This window comes from Tyto alba, unplaced genomic scaffold (genome assembly GCF_018691265.1).
Source record: "Tyto alba isolate M040663 unplaced genomic scaffold, T.alba_DEE_v4.0 Super-Scaffold_5, whole genome shotgun sequence".
NCBI lineage: Eukaryota > Metazoa > Chordata > Aves > Strigiformes > Tytonidae > Tyto > Tyto alba.
This window is the reverse complement of record NW_024881326.1, coordinates 20,565,410-20,583,907: the sequence shown is the minus strand read 5'-3', so window position 1 is coordinate 20,583,907 and position 18,498 is coordinate 20,565,410. Positions and strand designations below refer to the sequence as shown.

The following is an 18,498-nucleotide window of genomic DNA, read 5'->3' as shown; positions in this document are numbered from 1 at the left end:
GGCACAAGGAAAGGAGCCTTGTGGATGACAGGAGGAGATGGAAGGCAAACCTGGATGGAAACGAGAGCTCGCTCATCACACCCCTCGCTCACCCCTGTCTATCACAGAACCCACTCTGACCAGCTGAATGCAGAGAACATCTTGGAGTCACACAATGCACTACAGTGAAATTATGTTTCCCTCCATTGAGAAAGTTTGGGAGAAAAAGCAAGGAATGTCGCCGTTTCTAAGAGAATATCCTAGCAGTGTGGTGAAAATGAGGCAAGCAGAGGAGGAGGTGGCAAGAGAACTGCTAGGAAAGTCCAGGAATGAGTGGGAAGTTTACAGTTTTTGAGCGCGCTTTGGAGAGCTATAGTTCACTACTTAGGAAATACCAGAACGCTCTTGTGCAACATAACTTTAATAAGAATTTAATTATTAATCTAGGCCTATTTGGAGCCAGGAGAATAGTTTCAAATGACACAGGAAGTCAAGAGAAGTGGGAATGCCTGTAGCTTTTTTTTTTTCCTATTGATAGAACATTTATTGACAACATCAGGGCTACAAAAGGAGACATAAATTTCCCTAGAATTGAGGAGAAAAGAAAAACAAAAACACAAAGAAAGAACTAATAGAAATCGGAATCATTTTGGAAGAGGAAAACAAGGAATAGTTGCCCACAAAAGGCAACAAAATCATCAAATAAAAGACTGTGCCCTTCCTGTAAAACTGAAAGAAGGATCAGCCATACCTCTTGGCAACAGGAGATGAGCAGCAGTACAAGAGTCTAACACTCTTTCAGAGTCTCTCCACTGCTGCAACTCCTGGGCATTTCGCTTGCAAGAAGGGGACAAGAACAGAAGCACCATTCATGAAAGGACAGGTGACACCTCCCAATTATTTGCCTCATTTACTGGGGATTAACAAAAGAAAGGAGGCAAGACATGGATTGTTTTAAAATTCAGATTCATCACAGAAAGAGCTGTTCTGAGAAATGGCCTCAGAGGAAATCTTGCAAAGCAAAGCACAGAAAACTAATCAGCGGGAGCAAAAGCCTCGGTGTGCCCGGGAGAGGTGCGCAGGGTGTTGTTCCCTCGGCCCTGGGAGGCCGCAGCGCCCTGTGCGCTCTCTGCTTCGGCAGCTCACCCAAAGGGTGAGCGGCTCCCACCGCAGCTGTGGACACCGCTGCTGGACGAGCAGCAGAAAAATCCTTTCTGCAGAGAAAAAAACCAAGCACCTACTTTAAGGTGAAATTGATATTCCTCCTCATTATAAGGGTGGAAGGTATTTTCAACAGGTTAAAGATCTAGCTTCTATCAATTGGCTGTCTGTGCATACAAACACACATGTACACAAACCATTTCATTTTTAGAACAGTCAAATTAAAGGCTGCAGCATTTTCTCATGTTCTTTTCTTAGACTAAAGCTTTAGTTCAATTCACCTCCATCCACAAGTGATTTCTGCAACCCCAACAATTCTTTCAGGAAGTTCCCGTGTAACTGAAAAATATTATTCAACCGTAGTCCCAATGGAGTCATTCACAGGACCAAGAGAAACCTCTGCCTACACTGCCATTTCTACTTACTAGTGTATTACTTACCGCAGAAGCTGCTGCTGGATCAGCTTCCCCCAGCCAGCAACTTTCAAACATCTGTGTTGCCAACACTGTGACTGAATAATGCACCTCAAATAATTTGACAATTAGCAAGCCTCCCCCCTGCCCCGAGTCTGGCCCATGAAGTGTTAAGTCATTATATCCATGTGAACAGCGTATCGATTGAGAATGACGCGCACCAGTGCTTACAATAATGCATTTTCCTGCTCTCTTCCTGAAATAAAAGGACCATGTTTCAGAAGCCTACACTTGACACAGGTTTAGCAATTGTAGTTTGAAGTATTTTTTCCCCTCTTTACACTTATCTAAATCCCTTCAGACGTCACATAAATCCATGTGCAATTACGCTATCGCTGTTATACCATGTAGCTACAAGGCACTTACTGCATATACACAGAGGGGTTTCGCTTTTCACTCTTAATCAATTTAATCAGCACCAAGCCAAATTAGCAGATTAAACTACCTGTTTTGCTGTTACTGTCCGCCTTAATGATCATGCTGTACAGTCCAGCTACATGTTCTGTATATTGAGATCATTCTCAACTACCCAACAACCTTCTTTTGTACAGTACCCTGGTACTTCCACATAGCAGGCAGCACATCTGCTATGTACTAGCAGCCCAACTGCATCAGAATTATGATTATTTTCATAAAGCATGACTTTGAATGTTGTATTATTATTTCACGTTTAAAGTGGTGTCTTTCAATTCACTGATATGGCTGCTAGACCATATGAAAGACAAGGCGAGAGAGGTGGTCAGCGCTGGGTCACGGGCAGCGGGAAGGATTTCACTACCCTGCTGTGAACAGCAGATGTGCAGCGACTTGGCTAACGACACCGACCTGACAGAACAGGGAGCACACCGGGAGGACTTCCACTCCCCATTTACTCCAGCTTGAGCAGACAGAAGTTCACAGCAGACATCAGAACTAACTTCACCTCAGCAAGCACAAAACTGCCAGCTCCTCCCTCTCCAAGTGGGTTCCACAGGGAGATGTCTGTTCTGCCCTGCGGGCGGGTGGTGGGTGAGCAGGACCTTCCTGGCTCCCCAAAACGGAGAAGACAACCTATCCCCCCCACACAACCTGGTGGTGGTACCGAGACGGGCTGAGTAAGAACAACAGTACAAGGTTTTCTTGTTCCTCCCACCGTTTCAAGCTGCTTTCACTCAGACAGGAGCACCGATGTTGCACAGCCGTTCAATTTGCTGAGCCGCTGGGTAAAGATTGATCCAAAAGGAATTTCAACACTGTGTGCTTGCATACTAGCAAAAAAGAGTTAAAAATCCGAGAGGTACTGTGCTTAAGCCAAACTGTAAATAACTCAGATGAGCGACTCTGGCCTACCAGATCGCTAGTCTGCTCAAAACAGTCCGGCCAAGGTCAGCGTATCTTGCAGTTGTTCACGACTGAGTGACATGTTGTCACCAATGGGAAGGGCAGAGTGACAAGGTCGTAGAAAAGAAATCAATTTTAAATCTTGTACAAACCAGCACACATTTCCACACAACTTAGCATGAAATTCAGGTGTTGCTATAGGTGATCTCCGTGCCCGGGGGGCTGTCGCTCCCCGAGCTTGCACAGCTACCATCCACCACCAGCTGCGAGGTGCGGCTCTGCAGCCACGACTTTACAATGCACATAAACTTGCACTCATAAACGCTCAAGATGGAATTAACTTTTCCAGAAATCAAAAGGTAAAATGATCAAATAAGGCTGTTCTGTTAAAGCCAAAAGAACAGTGGAGTTTATTGCCTTTATATATTTGTTTACACTACATTGGGTAATATGCTCACATTGGTGTTCAGCACTGTAAATGACATAAAAAATAACCCAAGGCAGCAAGCACAGCAGAGCTCTAAGAAAAAAATCATCACATTCCACATTCCAGTGCATGAACTGAATACTGCAGTCCTCTAGCTTATAACAGTGTATCAAATTTAGCACAGACAAATGCCTTTCTTAGAAAAAAAGATATTGTTTCAATACTGAGCTATAAATTGTCTTCTAGTATGTAGGATGTAGTAAGTTTATTCTAGCAGAAGGAAAAAACACTCTTTTCAAACTAAGTAAGGACATTGCGTACTGCAGATTGAAGTTGGGGAGCTGCGTCTGGGGATAACACAATCACTTTTTGTACTGCTTTGAAACCATCCATATTAGAGACAAGCCACTATTTCATGTCATTGTCGTATTTATGCCTACTGGGCCTTTATATAGCTCAAAATAAATTAAAACTTTTTTTAAAATTTAAAAATTAAAAAAAAAAAAAAAAAAGGCAAACCGAACAGAATAAATAAATTTTATTCTGGAAGTTGGTTCAAAAACTTTAAAACATTGGAAAGGACTTTTTGTTCCTGTAAGTATCTGGAACTTGTGATTTTGTACCAAATCCAGTTAACAAGAAAAAAAAAAAAAAAAAAAAACAAGACCAACCAACAAAAAAAAAAAAAAAAAAAAGCTTCAGAGCAATTTGCAGTAGCTGAATATTTGGCCCACACAACTGTCAAAACAAGTGCTGGAGTATGTAGGTCCTGCAGACGCTCATTACTGAACATTGCGCTGCTTTGGACAGTTCAATTTTGCAAACCGTGTGCTCAGCAGTATTTGCACAGTTCCTAATCACCACAGGTAGGAGCCTTTCTATTGCTCCTTGCCCTGCATGCCACATAAGCACTTGCAATATTTTTAATATTAGCCCCCATGACTCCACTTGCATCTTAAGTGACTGCTGGAGAACACGCACGGGTTCTCACAGAATTCATTTAAGAAATTAGCTCTTTGCAGGTTGAAAACAAATCTACCTTTTTTCCCTTTTTAATCTACTAACCTGTAACTTCCATGTTACCAATGTACTCTGCTCCTGAACTGAAATTTCAAAGAGATTTTTGCAAAGCTTTATGAGCGTTTTAGTCCGCCTTTAACTATTCATCTCACACCAGATACACAATTGACACTGGCTCATGGTCGCATGCACCAGTTTGCCACCACACCAAGGAGAAGGGGATAAAGGCTGCAGATAACAGACATGCCACCCCACCCCCCCGAGCCCCTGCCTGCAATAAGTCCTACCTCTCACTGCCTCTGTCTTTTGGGATCGAACCCATGTGAAGCCCTCTCTGGAAGGAGGGAGACAGGGACTTTGAGCTGCTTCTCCTTGTCCTGAGCTGTCATGCAGATGTGGGATTGAGGCCGTCCTGGGTGCCCGTGGATCTCCCAGCTGCTAACCACAATGATCAGAGATGACTCATTGCCACTCTCACATACATTAAACGGTTCTGTCAATTTTCTGACTTGAATTATTGCTGTAATTGTTGTGTCTCACAGCTGAGGAGCTGACACCAGGGCTGACTCAACCACCAGCGAGCTCCTGCAGCCGGGCTGGGTCAGGCTGCTCGTGGCACTGGGGCTCAGACCTTGCCCTTACCCATCAGAAGTCATTCTCTCCCACCAGGTAAGACAACGAAAGAGAGCCTCCCTCGGCCATATCTGATGGATCTGCACTGAAGTTTCTCTCCAGGAATGCTCTGCATTTCATATATTAATAGAGTCTGACTAACAGCTTTAGCTTCACATCATGTCTAGACAAAGTGTCCCGCTGTGGGCAGTTGCCTGGAAGGGCACTTGAAATAGCTGTGGGTGAACAAAACAGAAACTGTAGAGAGTTGACACTTTGTATGTTCACTGCCCCTCATTTGTTTATTCTCAGAGAAGTTAAAATAATGGGCATCTGGCTGAAGTTTTAGGCAGAAAGAGGCCAAAGCCCCAATATTGATTACTTCCAGTAGATATCCATCACCCAGCCACCTAGAACAAAGAAAACAGACAGAAGGCGAGAAGTGAAGCAACTAAAAGTTCCACAGAAGCTTTTTGAGGGTAAAAAAAGTAAGCAGGCACAAGTCGCATAAACCAGGTGTTTAACCAAGTGCTCTTCAGCACTGAACTGCTCTCCAGAGCCAGCTCTCTCCTGGGCCCAGGACTACTCAGCGGTGTCCAGCTACACCCTGGCTGCACTCTGACAACACAACTTTTACCCAAGCATTAACGAAAACTCCTTAGCACCACATACGCCATGCAGGAAAGGGATTGTCAACACACAGCATAAAAGCACACAAATTGCAAAGCCACAGTAAACTGATGTTGGAAACAAAGAACGAATGGTAAAGTATTTATAGCCCACCAGAGTCTCTGCCACTTCTCAGCAATCACAGAAGTTTGCTTGCCCTTGCCACGTTTCTTGTTAGGTGAACACTACATTTAGATATAAAATTGCATCACTGCTTTCCTTCATTTAAATGATGTATTTAAATTGAATGCATTTATCTCCCTTTCAGCGCCTTTTATTATCCTCTAACATGCTGTGGCATGATTACGGCTTTAAATATTTACTTGACATTATCTTGCATCTGGCAAATGTATTCTGATACTCCCAAGTAAGTCCCATGCAGGATTAAGTTATCCACTGGTCTTTGCACAGTTGCGATGAATCCCATTTATTTTACCATTACAATTCTCTCTGATTCAGGCCTGCAAAGTCTAAGGAGTTTTCCAATGATTATGTTATGACAGATGAGATTTGCGAAAACCAGACTAATTTCTACGTTTCTACAGAAGTTAAGTCTTTTTTCCTTCATTAGGATTTCTCAGTTTCTATGCTATTCAAACCCATATAATGCCTGGCTATTATTCTGTTAGTACTGTCAATTTGTATGCATCTGCTCGGTTTGTTCTCTTTCTTATTGTTAATTAACTATTTCGCATTGAAATTTCCCATTTTTATGATAAGGTGATGTTGTCACAACAGTCCTGTAAGTGAATCATTATAACTATAATGCATTCATAAATAACACATTACAAGACTTAAAATAAGTATTTTTTTTACAGCTGTTGCAACCCAATTGGCCTACATGTAATAGGAATTGTGCACCTATGAAATTAAAGTGAATAAAAAATTAATCTTCAAAGGCTTAGTTCTCTGAAAAAGTTATTGTCTCTAATCCTTTTTGGTCAATGCTATTTTCTTTTTGATCCAAAAATAGAAATTAGACTAGTAAAATAAATAAAAATGACAGCCTCTGGGTAGAGAACTGAAGTAATGAGCAGCAACCAAACTCCACTGAAGGCCCAGCCGCAATGTTGGGAAGGAGAGGAAGGGACGGGAGGGAGGAGAAAAGCAAACACAGATATCTGCTAATGAACCTGTGGCAGGATAACAGAATTCTCAGACAAGTTTTCAGTAAAACTTTCCAGAGTCAGCTTCTCCATGAATTTCTTCACAGGGCTTCACAGGCTGTTTGCCGGGGACCTGGCTAGTGTTTCAGAAAAAGCAGCAGCCCGTAAGCCTGGCCAGGAGCTCCAGGAGACTAGAGCCACCTGAACACCCGGCAGCTCCTCAAGTCCTAAAGCCCACCCCAGCTCTGCATCCCTTGCACTGGCCCTGCAAACCCAGTGTGGGCAGAGCCATTCCCCGGGGAGAAGCAATACAGCCCTTGACTACATCTTCTCCTCTCCAAAGGCAAGGTCAGGCAGGAGGAATGGGACCACAGGAGAGGTTTTCTCCCTCTTCTGCACAGGGTAAGGGTAGAAAAGTCTGCGTGGATCTGTGACCATAATGTCATGAGTTGAGAGAGGGAGTGAGAGGCTGGTAGGATGACACACACAGTTTATCCTCACTGCTGGCAGCAATACACCCACACTGGAAGTTAGCAACCTAAAGGTTCTCAAAAGCAATGAGACACATCTTCAGGATGCAAATTAAAAAGCAAGGTCCTGACCAGCAATGACCTGCACACGTTTTTAGAACAGGCAGGGCAAAATACCAAGTGTGGTTCATCACTAATTGCATCTCCACGTTCCTCCCTCCTGGAAGAGACAGAAAATGCAACTGTGCTTTGATTTGATGTCACCAAGCTTTTGCAATTAATTCATCTGTGTTTTCAAAGAACCCTCTGATAATGGTGGGGTCTCTGCAGACTCTTGGGTACATCCAAACAGGCTGGACTGACATTTGCAAAGTTACAGCAAGTGCTGAGCTCTTCTCTCTGGCCTTTGCACAGGTTTCCATGCCTAAAGGTAACACACGATTAATTGCTCAGCTCCTTCTGGTAATTAATGCCCATCCTGCTGAGGACACATACCTTATAAGCAACAGTAACAAACCAAACCCTACCTCATGGTGAACTTCGGTTGGGTTTTCATAGCCCCATGGGAGGCAAGAGGACTTGAATTTGATCTCAAAGCCCATGTGTAAATTAAGGAAATCTAGCTGGCTAGCTAGCTGATTACAACCACAAAAAAAAAAGGTCTGACACCTCTGGTGCTGAGCAGTTGGGAACTGGGTGATCTACGGGGCCAGACTGGCCAGCATGAAGAGTCTGCACAACCTCCCCCCTTCATCCATTCAACATGGATGTTGCACAAAATCAAGGCAACATTTTAAATGCTTCTATCCCCCTTTCTGCTCCAATCCAGCTCAAAAGGAGAAAAGAGTCCCTTGCTTTCCCCACAGTCCCTTTGCCCCTACCTCTCCACCACAGATGTGCCGCTGTGGGAATCATCTTGCCACAGCCCCAATGGCACGTGCTGCCAGCGGGCTCTGCTCCGCACACATTTCTACAGTACTGCACAGACTTTTGGGTTTTTTTTCCCATTTGTTTGCCATGAAGAAACTCCACCAACAACAAAATTGGGAGGGGGAGTTGCCCAGGAACAATTTTGTCACTTTCTACAAAAGTAAAAATTCAAAAGGACATTTTTTCCCCCCAAGTTGAAATAATTAGACAAGCCCATATTTTTTTGGCTGACCCAACTTTACATTAAGTGAAACACTGTAAAATGTCTCCCTGATTTCTACTGAATGGCCTTTAAAACACTGCAGACTGCTTAGTCAGCACTACACACAGAAGGCTATTAAAACCTGAGCCTTAATAACTAATCTCTCATAGCCACTCATGCCTATCCCATAGAGCAGTAACATGTCACACAAGAGCTGTTCCCAGCACTGACTGCAGCATGGACAACGTCTGAATTTCCTTCATACCTAAACCAGAAACTTTTAAATTTTATTTTTGGCTCATTCTTTATCACAGGGCTAATAAGTCCTAGTCAGATAAGGCTTCTGCAGGCTATCCAAGGCTAAATCACCTAAATGCACACCTCCAGCTCACAGCATTTTGCTGTTGGTGCTTCTGGCATATGCAGAGTTTAGATGAAAATGAGCAAATACTGGGTAAAAACTGTTCCAGAAAAAGCTGAATATTTATGCCTTGTACACAGAAACCTGACTGGCAAGTGAATGCTTTAGGTAGAGATAAAAGGAGTGGCAGAAGAATAACTTTTATTTATTCACTTTACATTTAATGAATGCATCAACATTTGCAGATGATTAGGGCTAACCTAAGTGCTTTGTTGTTCCTGTTGCAGTTCTGAAGGGTTTGGACTTTATTTATTATTTTTCTTCTTTTTTTTCCTCCCCCACAGTTGCAACTAAATATAATTTTTGGCTTTGCAAAGGCCTATTTCCATTTATAGAATCCAGATGACAGGCTGGGGACGATATTTTCCTAGCTGAGGCATCTGCCTCCTTGACAGAGGGAGAGATAATCACGTTGGGTGAAACAGGCTCGGCGTCTGTGACAAGCTTAAGATGTCAGAAATGAGAGCATCGCGTCTCGTCCCTCTGGATATTTTTTTCTTGAGAAATTTAGCCACATCTCATGTGAAACGCAGCCAGCTTGCAGTGCTGCTCTGCCGCCAGCAACAGAGAAGGGGAGGAGGGAGGGAGGCAGGCAGGGGACCCATTCGCTTCTGAGGCTGCCACAGTTTCTATTTAATTGCTCGCTTATTTATTTAATTATGGCAGCAACAAGAACTTCTGGTCAAGCTGCCAGCATGCTTTCCCTGAAACAATTTGCTGCTCTGAAATTACTTTTGCTGGACAATCCTTCTTCCTTCCTGAATCTCCACCAGGAGCAGCCAAAGCACAGAGCAGCCCCGTCTTGTTCTGCATCCCCATGGAGAAGCACCGGGATGTCACAGCTGACTGGAGCCACCTTGCCCGAAGGCAGCAGGGGCAGGAAGCCCAGGACACAAGAGGTTTGCAAGGTGACAGAGTCTGGAGAAGCATCTCCTCCAGGTGGATTGAATCCTCAGACCCCAACAAATGCCTCCATGGCACGCGTCACTGTCTGCAGGATCAGCACTAACCTACGGCGCTTCCCCACACACACACTAAGTCCTGATTTTTAAATTATAGATCAAATGTTCCGCAGTCACAGACCAAATTATGCTGATCAAATTAGTCAGATCAAGGTGCCACTTTCCCTTTGAGATGGGCCATTTGATGCTGCAAAATGCCACCAAATGAACCTTTCCGAAAGCAGATTCCTCCTCACTCTCACAACTAACTTCTTCTTGCCAGATGCTGGTGTACATGCACACAAATCATGGAAGATTTCAGACAGATGTGCCACTTTCAGTGGAATACACAAGAACAAAGAGGCTTTTTGAATTCAAGAATAACATTAAGCCATAAGTGATTGCTTGATGCAGATGACTGTTAGTATAAATATTTTAACAACGTTCATCAGGGGATTTTCTTCCAAGGAAGGATGTTTTCCTTGAATTGGTTTTTAAGCTACTATTTTGTAATGACTGGCACTGCATCATGAAAAAGCTTCCTCAGCCTGCCCTAACAGGAGTGCAAGCAGCACTCTTCACAAAGTTTGGAACTAAGGAGACTACTAAAATGCATTTTTTTGAAACATTGTTTCCTAAGAAACTCAGAAATGGGCCCTGACTCAGAACAAATGAAAAAGTGTCATAGAAAATAATACTGTTGAAACTATAAAGTGTTCCTTGACTCCATAACTGCCATTCCCTTCACAGCAAAAATATCAAAAGCAAGAAATGCCAATACATAAAAGATATGTAAGGTGATACTGACAGAGTTTCTGCAAGAGAAACACATACTCTATCAAATAGGAGGTCTAGTCCAATACTCAACAACTAACAGACAAAAGTGCTCCTTTTAAAACACATCAGGCAACTTAGGCTAGCAAACAGTGCCGCAGACAGCAGACGGCTATTAGTTGACCAGCTATAATCTATTTGCTTTACTGCAAGGTTGTATTTATCATGTACATGCTACCACAGCAGATGAAATTCCATCTGAATTGACTAAAGTCAAGGTGACAGCCCCCCTCCCCACCTTCACCCCCTGCCCGGGTACACATTTCCCACTCCCTGGTAGCCATGTCGCTGCAGAAACGCGGGAGGACAGCAGAACAAAACCAGCAGCAGCAGGTTTTGGAGAAGAGCAAGATGATGCTGAAAACCAGTTTCTTTTTGCCAGAGCCACCTAAATAATGCAAAAACTCTAGACTCCTCATCAGTCCTTCCCTACTATAGTCACAACTGTTCTCCCAAAGGAGTCCTTCTCCATACTCCTGCTTTATTTCAGGACCAACTTTTTTGTCTTGTACTATTGATCCTGTAAAATAACAGACTCTCACATTTGCCTTGTTCTGACACATAACTAGCAGCTTCTGCAAGAAGAGCAGACTGCTGTACTGACTACCACAGAGATTTCTATAAACAATATACATTAATCTTCTCAAGTTTTTGGTCCAGTGTTTTAGAGGTTGATTTGAGCTCTGCACAGTACTAGTGGTCTGTATTCACCAATTTAATTACAACCTTGTCAACTTATTATAGCTAAAAGGAAAGGTCCAAAATCTACCCTTAGAAGCACATATTGAATTGCTGCTCCAGTTCTCCTCCTTCAGTCCAAGGGGATTTAAGTCCAAAGCTTTACTTTTGTGACAATGAAGACGTGAAATATGCTTGAAAAATGTGCCAATCATTTTTCACGCTCTCTTCATCATTCAGCAAAGAATGACAGCAGAGCAATCTGGTAGAGGCCTTTGCAATTTCTAGACCTTCTATGTGATATAACTTCATAAGATCTGCTGTGTTGTCTTCTTATCTTGTTCATTTGGCTTAGACCAGTGAATACACTTAGTGTAAAGCGTGAATTATGCACAGCACGCAATTGATGGGGGGACCCTTGCTGTGAAACACGGAGGCACCAACACAGCCAAGTACTAAAACATGCAGACTTTTCCTGGAAAAGGTACATGAATAGATATAGTCACATCCATAAACATACTTATATATACATTTTTTTTAGGTAGATAGGTATCTCTTAACCTTATAGTTACTTAACAAAGAAAAATATCAGGACTAAGAATATGATCCGGTTGAAGACAATGCAAACATGGTGGATTAATCTTGGTTCTAGCATGCGGTTGTAGTATAGGCACCTGAACAATAACTTGTGCATATAAGAGGGGTTGTTGTGCTTGATTTTTACATGAAAGAGGTTATTATTTGAACCTTGAGACTTCTAGCCAGGAACAATCACCCCCAAATGTTCACAGACTTGTACAAGTAAATGCACACACACACATGAGGCAGTTTGTATTTGACAAGTTGCATTAGAAAATATTTTGAATGTGTCCTTGACATATAACTAATGTCAGGAAAAGAGTTCTGGAGTGACCAGAGTAAGGACAGCACAAAAATGATTTTGGTATACATATCCTACTGGATTTTATATTTCGCGTTGTACTTTTAACAGTTGAAACCGTAGAACATCACCAGCCCTTTTTAAATTTATAAAAAGACTCGAAAAAGAGGGAAGATCCATGCATAAACTTTTGTGGTAGGATAGCTTCTCATTTGCAATTTATTCAATAAAATCAATTCAAACCCATTCAGTACAGATCAGCACATAGTAGAAAGCTGTATTTAGGATTATCCTGATTGACAAGTGGGAAACACTCTTCAAGAAAAGCTGAAAAATAATAAAGGAAAGCAAATCGGCAAAAGAAGAGGCAAAACTATCAGACTCCAAGGGCAGACAAACTGCAAAGAGAAACTTTCCAGTTTATACCTAGCATATGTAAGTGGCTGTGTGGCTGCTCAGGTTTGTATATATTACATGACAATAGGGTGTCCAGGAAGTCCTACTGAGATGCTCCAGCCCCATGGAAACAATCCCTTGTACTATACAGGGACTTCTCCCCGAGCTACAGTGTAGCTTTTTATCTCCATTTCTTCTCTTGTTATTACCATTAACATGTTTAGCACCCACAAAGATGGAAAAATTTTATTATTATTCAAATACAAAAATAACAAAAACTAAACCAGACAACAGTAACCGTATATCCACACTCTAGACAAGTCTAAATGAAAACCAGTTTTGATGAAGTTACTTAAACTTTTTTCCTTTCAGATCATTTCAACATGCATCACTGGTTATTCTAACCATAACAGGTCACCTAATTTACATTAAGTGACATTTTAAACCAGCCTGAGACAGCCACATTCACAAATGACATGTGCGGTGATGTATCTGTTAGGGAATTTTCTTGGCCCGGTTCTCAGCTACTTTCAGCTTACACAGGGAGCTCTCCTCAGGGAATTGCTTTCAACTGGTTACCAAAGGAGGACCCCCTCCATCCTCCTCACATGCTGGTGCATGCTGTCACAAGGCAGGAGGTGGTACAAGAGGACAGAAATTCTGCCTACACTTCATCTTTCCACTTTCCCTCCCAAAAGTGCTATTGTCACCAGCAATCCTGGCAAATCAACACTCCCCACATTACTCTGAAGGGAATGGAAGAAAAGCAGCCTTCCAAATCAGGCTACATTTGAGGGTGTAAGGACTTCTTTTTGAGAGAGGCAGACAGAATAAATATGTGTTGCATAAGCACCACAGAGTGCAAAGGCTTGCTGCAAGTCAGAGAGCAGAGATGCATATAGATGTACCTACGGGGAATCTAGTGAAAGGTGACAGAATGTTAGAGGGGAAGTGGCGGAGCATTGATTTGAAATGCTTTGGTGGTATACTCTTACAAGAGCTCTGCAGGCCCTTACTGGACAGAAACAGTCCTAAAAGATGATTCACCACCCGTTTTGCTCTTCAAACATACCACTGCCAGTCCCTCTTCCCATGTCATTACATACCCTCTGTCTAGGGCCGTGGGAAGGGAGTTGATGGCTTTGCCAAAACCTTGGGACTCCCCAGTGGGTCCCAGGGCTCATGAGACTTCTCACGTACCACTCACCTTCTGGAAGGGAAGCTGTGATCAAGTCTAAACTATGAGAAGACTGTGGATCTGGTATGCACCACAGTACATAGTTAGGGAGGATGTTTCTTTCTCGCTGTGCTCAGATCTGCTCCTTGTCATCTGCCAACAATTTCATGATTAATCCAGAGATTATGAAAATATTAATAAGCCAGAACTAGCCTGCCCACTGCACAACCAGGAACAGACTGGTAATCTATTTCCCAAGTATATTTGCATTTTCTTTTTTTCATAGGTTGACAACCCAGGTAAATGGCAAGTTTTAATAACTATCAGCATGTTTCAGTAAGCAACACAACCCATGGTATAGCTCAGATGTTAAGGTCTGTGCTGGGGACTCACTCTCTGGATGTCATGAAAACCCTGCAAAGCAATTACAGAAGCAGATAAATTATTAAGAGAAAGAAGTGACAGCTCAGGGAACTGATGCAGATCCTCGTGTGAATCTAGGTTGTTACTGACAGAAAGTTATTGTTCAGTAGATGATTGGTAATGCATAAGAAATTAGAGTTTCATCTTGTTTTGAATACCCCCCTCACCAGCCACAGAAGGAACGAGCAACACAAGTTATCTTCAGGGGTTTGGTGGCTGTTCATTCCTTCAGTCTGCTTCAGACAAACAACCAAGCCCAGCTACCTCTGCCCTTACTCTGGCTCAAAAGTTGACCTTCTAACACCCATCCTCTCAGCTGCTTCGATGCCAGATGCAGAGTTTCCTCCCTCGCCCCCAAGGAGCACTGTCACCATCTTCACCCCATGTCCAGCCCCACTCCAAGACTGCACCCCTCGAAACACAGCCTGGCAGCAAGCAAGGCAGAACAAGCCTTGCACCCATGTGCTTCTTCCTTAAACTGGTTTTCAGTTCTTTTACATCTGAGTAAAATTAAAGCTTGCAAACTTATACTGCTGTCCTTGGAACTCTTGACACCTATGTTTTTGTTGTTTGGTTTTCTGTTGTTTGTTTTTTTTTTTTTTTTTTTTCCTTCTTTCACTCTTTCTCTGCATCTGACACAGGACCTGACAGAAAGGAAAGAAGTGGAAGAAGACACTTGACAGAAGACGAATGAAAGCATGCTAAGTAAACTTTTTCTATATAAAAGCAAAGTTTCCAGCCCAAGCTTCCTCCTCTTTTTGAAGTATATTTTTTTTCTAATTGAAGTCTTTCCAAGAAAACAGACACTAGCCACAAGGCATTTGCTTAGTTGCACACCTAGGGTGTTCTGGAGCAGAACAAGAGACAGAGGAAGAGAGAGCAAAAGAGAGGAAACATTTTTTGAACAGCTGTGAATCTGTGTCAGCTCCCTGAAAAATCACTAGAAACCTTTCCATCTAATATAACAGGCCTGGCCCATGCTCCCTGGGTGCAAATCAACTCGTGTCCTTCTGGTCTGTTGAAATACCTGTTTTTTTCACCTGGGTAATTTGCTGCCACTCCAGGACTGCTACTTCTCCCCACCTCTCATATGTGTTATTAAATAAGGTATCTCATGTAAGGGTAGATATGATAGTCTGTCAAGATGTAAAGAGGTTGTTATGAAAAATTATGTTACAGTGATCAACTGTTCCCTTTGGCCCTTCATATGCAGCAACATTATCAGAAGGTGTAGCAGGAGGGAAAATATCTTTGCTAACATTCAAGGGTGGAAAGGATAGGATAACCCAGGAAGGCTCTTTGGGTTGGAATGTTTACAATGCTCCTGGAGTTAATGAGAAGCTTGTGTTACAGTTTATATCTAAATTGAACCTTTAATACAACATACAGCTAACAAACATGACACCAAAGACCTTGAGATGAAAAGAGAAATCTGCATGTTTCCTCTCTTCAAATACTAATGACATGATTGAACGTACAAATCTAAGGTAACCTGACTACTCTTGAGATGTCACATTTATACCAGAGCCCCAAACAGACAAGTATACTTCCAATGGAAAATCTGGATGTAAAAGCTCATATATATACACTGGTATGCATATATCCACACATACTTCAATCTCTGCGTTATCCTTGTACATTTTTCTGGTGCCGTGTCATCTATCACCTTCACATGCTCTGTTTCAAAACCTGTACAAGTTTTCACATTTCCTATGTTTCTCTTTGAGAAGAAGTAGAAGAGATCCCTCAAATAAGGTTTCAGCTAGCAACAATCCCAGTATCAGTGGTGCTGCCCTGAAAGTCAGTAGATAGAAATCTGAATCTGATTCTCCAGCTTCTATACCATTCCTTTCCATAAGATCATTAAAATGCAGGCTCAAAGTTACACAATTTAAATTATGTCCTTTTGTAAAAAAGTGTAAAATCCAAACAATCGAACTGTGATTCATTATCTGTCACTTTCAGTCAATATATCATGTCTAGCAAATATTGATTTACATGAAAGATTACAGACTTTGCAGTTGTATTTTCCAACAAAGCTATTCAATAATAGCAATGATAACCAGGAATTGATAGGCATTTTTTCCAGTATACACAAATTAATCTTTGCTAATTTGAACCTAAATGACTCTAAAATTTTCATGACTCATTTTCACCTGCAAAATTGCAGGTGGTGATTTGTTTTTTTGTTGACATTATTCTTTTCTCCCCGCATCTTGTACTTTGATTATTAACCTCTTCGACGGTTTCTCATGCTTTCATTTTACTTGCTTTATGTATTTGGCAAAAATTCCCTTCTCCATCTCTGCATGTATCTTTTAGTTTTGATTCTCTTGGAAAGTATTTTCTCATCTGTTAAAGTCTTCAAATACACCCCTCTGTGTGATGTCTGCAAATCCAAACCCAACATCCTACTTTGCAAAATAATTTCAGAATGATTGTCCAAAGGAGTCAGGCAGCACCTCACACCCTCACCCAAAGGAACAATCTTCCCACCAGCTGTTCTGCACGTGCCTTGCCTTGGAGGTTTCTTTTCACAGACTTTATTATAACCTCAGTTCTCACACAGACTGTGGTACCAATGTACTAGCTACCAGCATGTAAGAGTGTATTTTACTCATCTGGGTAAGACATGGTTTTGTGTAAGTGAATTTGTGACTCAGTATGCAGTGGATCTGTTTGTACTCTGCAACTGAAGACTGGATTTCTGCTTTCTTTAGGGCTGAGCACTGCAAGTGCATCTGCTGCAGCACTGCCTTGGTTTCCCCACTAAAACTTGTAGACTGATTTGAGGAGACTCTGCTTGTCAGAAAATTAAATTGCCTTTTTTTTTTTAATAAAAAAAACCCTGAAGGTTTTCTACTAACCTTCTCAGTTTTGAGTCTGATATTCATTATGATCTCATTTCAAATTAAGGACCCCACACGCCCTCCAAAATCACATCTGATTCAGGAGTATCAAAGCTCTGCTAATGGTTAAAAAGTTTCTTGATTTTTTTTTTTTATGATGTTATTAAACACAGCAAACACTTCAGCAGTGGTTCTATTCTTTAAATCTCAATGTATAGTCAGATAATGTCTTGGTTTTCCCACTAACCATAGGTTGTTAAATAATTCTAATGCCTCAGAATCAGTACAATTAAGAAAAATACATTTTGCTCACTGTCATTCTCAGGATCTCTATTCAGCTTCACAAAGGGGGTTACCTCCAGTTAACTTCCACAATTTGTTCAGTTTGCACTGCATTATCAGAATTACTGCTGTATTTTGTCATTTTTTACCTTTTCTCCTATTTCCCTATTGCAAGTTATTATATTTATTTCTAGTATGACACAGTATTTTCAGTAACAGCCAGTGAAAACTCTATGCCTTTACTGCATATAGTCAAGAGGAGACTATCCTAGGTAAACCAGGCATTAAATAATCAAGAACGAAAAGTTCACTGTATTGACTCTTCATACTACAACTAAACAAAAACAAAAAACCACACTAAACTAAACATTAAAAAGAAAATAAGGGCTTCCAATTTTGAATGCTTTCAGGTTTTGCCTTGACTGGGCAATGAACCCTGTGCTAGCTGACACGTGATCCGCTAAAAATTGATCACAACTGTTGTGACAGAAGACGACCATCCCAACCTTGCACCATGCCACACCAAAATAAAAACCAACCACATTCAAGCTTCTGCTTTGGGAAGTTGCCATGTGTGTGGTAAAAACTTGCTTTTTTTCCCAAAGGCAGACTGGCTGGTGTGATGCACCCAGCTCAGGACACGCAGAGGAAGGACGGGATGCCCAACATGACCACAGGCAAGGCTGCCTTTGGTCAGGAGCTTTAGCTCACTGCCGTTACAATTAAAAGAGAGACACTGCTGATCTGAAATGGCCACTCGCAAGTTGTACGTGCAGAGCCAGTACTCTCACCACTGGGATTGTTATTTTCACACCTACCTGTTGCTACATGGTTGTTTTATTAATAGAAAGGATCACACACACATTCTGAGGCAAATTTAAATTCAAATTCTGCTATTTCATGTCATTGTACAATATGCCAGGCTGTTGTTTGATTTGGTTTCAAGTAAAACATGCTAACAAACTTCCTTCCAAGCCATTAATTCAGAAATGTAATAAGGCTAACACAACTGCACTGACTCATTAAAGCAATTTGATGTAAGCTGCGCTCATTAGAACAGCCACCATCTATATTCCTACGACTGCAGCCTTGTTTTCAGACACTATCAGAGATGACCTGCTGTGCCAAATGCCTCTTCTGTCTCAGGAAAACTTCAGAGAAATAGCAAAATGGAAAACCTTGATTTGCTCAGGCCTTAAAATCCATTCAAACACAAGAATATAATAACATTTTAAGTCTCTCTTTTCA

General features: G+C 41.8%; 1 protein-coding gene across 4 annotated transcripts in view; it reads right to left on the bottom strand.

Moving 5' to 3' along the window:
* The window catches only part of FGF13 (fibroblast growth factor 13), a 330,099-nt gene that overhangs the window by 127,110 nt on the left and 184,491 nt on the right, over positions 1 to 18,498 (bottom strand). The gene's annotated exons all lie outside the window — the stretch shown is intronic.